Source organism: Colobus angolensis, unplaced genomic scaffold, assembly GCF_000951035.1.
Source record: "Colobus angolensis palliatus isolate OR3802 unplaced genomic scaffold, Cang.pa_1.0 Scaffold173, whole genome shotgun sequence".
NCBI classification, from domain to species: Eukaryota; Metazoa; Chordata; class Mammalia; order Primates; family Cercopithecidae; genus Colobus; species Colobus angolensis.
The window spans coordinates 243,735-248,313 of NW_012114855.1; the positions used below are offsets into that span (position 1 = coordinate 243,735).

Genomic DNA, 4,579 nt, shown 5'->3' on the forward strand with positions numbered 1-4,579 from the left:
CTAACTAACACTCTGGTGTATTTAATCTCAGATTTTTTTTTGGTTTGTATGTTACATGTAAGTATACATTCTTGAAAATGAGACAATAATAAATGCATAGATTGCTTTTTAATTGCTCTATTAACTTTATATTTTTCCATGCAAATGAGCAAAACTCTACTGATGACAGAAACTTAGACTGGGTACAAAGGCTTTATTTATTGATATTTATCAGTCATCTACAAACATCAAGTTAGAAGCTGGAAGCACAAGACTCACCTGACACATGGAAAAAACATAACGCTCACAGCAAATGAGTAAAGACATTAGGAAAATGCAAGGAAAGATAACACAATGGGACTCACAATATTAACCTCATGGAAAATGGCAGGAGTCCAGGCATAGGAAAAATTCATCATGATGGTCATGGGGATTAGAGAGCTTCCCATAAGGATACACAGACAATTCCTCAACTGTAGCTCCCTCTTCTCTCCTGATTTCTCTCATCTCCTCCGTGAACATTCCCATGTCATCTCCACCTCTATCCATCCCATCATTGACCTGCCTACTGGGTATGGCCCATTGAAAATTAGGGGCCAGTAAAAAAGAATGAGTTCATGTCCTTTGCAGGGATGTGGATGAAGGTTGGCGCCATCATTCTCAGCAAACTAACATGGGAACAGAAAACCAAACACTGCGTGTTCTCAGCCATAAGTAGGAGCTTGAACAACGAGAACACATGGACACAGGGAGGGGAACATCACACACTGGGGACTGTTGGGGGAGTGGAGGGAAAGGGGAGGGATAGCATTAGGAGAAATACCTAATGCACGCAGAGCTGAAAACCTAGATGGGCCAGGAGCGGTGGCTCACGCCTTGTAATCCCAGCACTTTGGGAGATCATGAGGTCAGGAGATCAAGACCATCCTGGCTAACACGGTGAAACTCCCTCTCTACTAAAAATACAAAAACAAAATTAGCCGGGTGTGGTGGTGGGTGCCCGTAGGCTCAGCTACTCGGGAGGCTGAGGTGGGAGAATGGTGTGAACCCGGGAGGTGGAGCTTGTAGTAAGCCGAGATGGCACCACTGCACTGCAGCCTGGGCGACAGAGCGAGACTCCGTCTCAAAAACAAAAACAAAAACAACACAACAAAAAAAACCCACCACCAACAAAAAAACCCTAAATGACAGGTTGAAAGGTGCAGCAAACCACCATGGCACAGGTATACCTATGTAACAAACCTGCACGTTCTGCGCATGTATCCCAGAAGTTAAAGACAAAAAGAAAATTAGGGGCAAGTTGACGAACCTGTTTGTTTGTTCTTTCTTGTAGGCTGGTGGCCTTTTCCTCCTCCCAAGAGTGGTCTTCGTCTCCATTCTGAATAGGCTTCGCTGTTTCTTTGTTTTCCTGGTGGATGTTGGCCACTATGAGATTTTTCTGCTCTGCTTTCCCCAGTCCTGATGACTGTTAGCATTTTGATGTATTTCCTTCCACCCCCCCCACCTTTTTTTTTTTGAGACCGAGTCTCACTCTGTCGCCAGGCTGGAGGGCAGGGGCACGATCTCGGCTCACTGCAAGCTCCGCCTCCCAGGTTCCAGTGATTCTCCTGCCTCAGCCTTCTGAGTAGCTGGGACTACAGGTGCCTGCCACCATGCCTGGCTAATTTTTTGTATTTTTAGTGGAGACGGAGTTTCACCGTGTTAGCCAGAATGGTCTTGATCTCCTGACCTCGTGATCCACCCGCCTCGGCTTCCCAAAGTGCTGGGATTAAAGGTGTGAGCCACCGCGCCTGGCCTCTTCCACCTTCTTTTCTATGCCCATGCTTATATATTCCAAAAGTACACATTTTTACCTATGGATATTATGACATATTCAGTTTTCTGGCTTACAAGCCAGAAAACTCAACATTAGGAGTGAAAACATTAGTTTTCACTCAACATTAGGAGAAATTCTTCATGCCATTGAAGTGTTTTTTGAAAACATGACTTCTAATGCCGGCATGTATTTCTTTATGTGAACGTACCTTACTTCACTTAGCCATTTCCTTGTTTGACAACCCGGTTGCTTCAATATTTCTCTACTGTAATTAATCCTGCGATGACTATTCCTATATAGGTACTGTGTTCATATGTTTAATTATTTTCTTGGGTTAAATTTCTAGGGATAGAATTACAGGATCAAAGGATATGAACTTTTTATGACTGTTGTTACATATTTCAAAGAAGATTGGACACATTTACCCACTTATTAGCAAGTGAATCTGCTGTGGTCTGAATATTTGTGTCCTCCCAAAATTTTTATGTTGAAATCATAACCCTCAAGGTGATGGTATTAGGAGGTGGGGCCTCATGACCCCTAGGTCATGAAGGTGGGAATCTCGTACAAAGATTGATGCCTCTATAAAAGAAACACGAGGGAGACCTCTTGCCTTTTCCACTGTATGAAGACACAGTGAGAAGTCCCCGTCTATGGGGAAATGGGTCCTCAGCATCACTGCATCTTCTAGTACTCGATCTTGGACTTTCAGCCCCTAGAACCGTAACAAATAAATTTCTGTTATTTACAAACCACCCAGTTTATGGTATTTTGCTATAGCAGCCCAAGGAAACTAAGACAATATTATCTCAGCTTTTGACATGTTCTAATAATGAACACTCCTTAATAGAAAACAACTCTGTTTATGTTATGGGTGAAATTTTGTGTCTAATTGTCATTTTAATGTACATGTCTTTGTTAGTGAGGGTTTGCGGTATTTTGTTTATTAACAGAAAAGTGACTTTTTTTTTTCCTTTATGAACTGTCTACGTTCTTCGCTCATTTATCTACTGGGGTTAATGGTTTTTTCTTCTTATCTATTTGTATGATATATTTGCATATAATGGTATTAATCCTGGTTCTGTAATACTTGTGGCAAACCTGTTCTCTTTGTTCAAAGCTTCTTTTCAAATAGGGGCAGGGAGCTGGTGTCATTCAGGTTAACCCCCAACCCTGCCAGTTTTCTTTGAGAATGGCACTGGCCCACATCCTTCTCCGTAGAGTTAGCCCCTGACCTGCAACCCCTGGCTCCCTGAATCCTTCATTTTGTCTTCAAAAGGAGTTGAATTTTAAGCATCTTTGTTGATCCTCTGGGAGCAAAACCACTTTGCCAGCGTGAGATCATTCATTTCCCCATTTCTTTCCTCTCTTCCATTCCTCATAGATAATCCCTGGCAATTATTAAGCATTTTTGTGTTGCCTTAGACTTTTGAGTACTTCATGATCCTTTAGTGGTTCAGCAGAGAAAGGAGAATCTTTCCTTCCTTCTCCCACCCCCTTTGAAAATTCTGAGCTGTAGGAATCTTTCTTTTTTTTGAGACGGAGTCTCGCTCTGTGGCCCGAGCTGGAGTGCAGTGGCCGGATCTCAGCTCACTGCAAGCTCTGCCTCCCGGGTTTACGCCATTCTCCTGCCTCAGCCTCCCGAGTAGCTGGGACTACAGGCGCCAGCCACCTCGCCCGGCTAGCTTTTTTATGGTATGTATCTTTCTTTTTTTTGAGACGGAGTCTCGCTCTGTGGCCCGAGCTGGAGTGCAGTGGCCGGATCTCAGCTCACTGCAAGCTCTGCCTCCCGGGTTTACGCCATTCTCCTGCCTCAGCCTCCCGAGTAGCTGGGACTACAGGCGCCAGCCACCTCGCCCGGCTAGCTTTTTTTTTGTTTTTTTAGTAGAGATGGGGTTTCACCGTATTAGCCAGGATGGTCTCGAACTCCTGACCTCGTGATCCACCCGTCTCGGCCTCCCAAAGTGCTGGGATTACAGGCTTGAGCCACCGCGCCTGGCCCAGGAATCTTTCTAATGGACTGACAGCTCTTGGAAGGGAAACAGATCCTGGACATTGTCCATCAGCCCTCCAGATCTGGTAATTTCAATGTGGGGGAAAAAAGGCCAGAGTCACGTAAGATCTCACAGATGTTTGGTGATGCAGCCACACTTCACTAAGTGAGGACTGAGGAAATAGAGAGTTCTACCCTGAGGAAGGCAGTAGACTAAGGAGATGTCACACATGGAAACAGCCCAGTAGAAGCATGTTCTTAGCAGGATGGCATGTTGTGGTTACAGCTCCACCAAAGCAGAAATGGAGAGAGCACTGTCCTCCCCGGACTTGGGAGAGTCAGGAGATGAGCACAGCGTGGGCACAGAATGGGACTGGAGATGGCACAGGACGAGGGCCATGGGCAGTTGGGGGCAGGGGCGGCTGTAGAAACTTTATGATGCTCTTGTTTCAGGAAAGTCAGGGCCTAAACAACCCCACTTAGTCCCCTAACCATGGAGGCTTAGGAGGGAGAGTGGCCTACTCTTTACCCCTGTGGGAGTGGAAGGTGTAGGGGAAGGAAAGGGCTCCAGGAGTCTTTGCAGCCCAGCTTCCCAAGGGTGCTGTATGTTGCATCTTAACCATGCAGCTCTCTGGCAATGCAGGTAGAGGAGCAGCAACTGTGCTTTACCTGCCCTGGCCGCAGGGTCAGGCCTGCTTACCCGCCTTTCTACCCAGCCCACCCTTGCCCCACAGGACCGCGATCCAAGGCCCCTGCACAGCAAAGAACTCTCTTTGCAGCACTTCCCCTGG

The 4,579-nt window shown here is 46.0% G+C and overlaps 1 pseudogene; it reads right to left on the reverse strand.

Annotated features, from left to right (window-relative positions):
- Positions 1-354: 354 nt before the first annotated feature.
- The window catches only part of LOC105509282, a 51,926-nt pseudogene continuing 47,701 nt past the window's right edge, over positions 355-4,579 (reverse strand).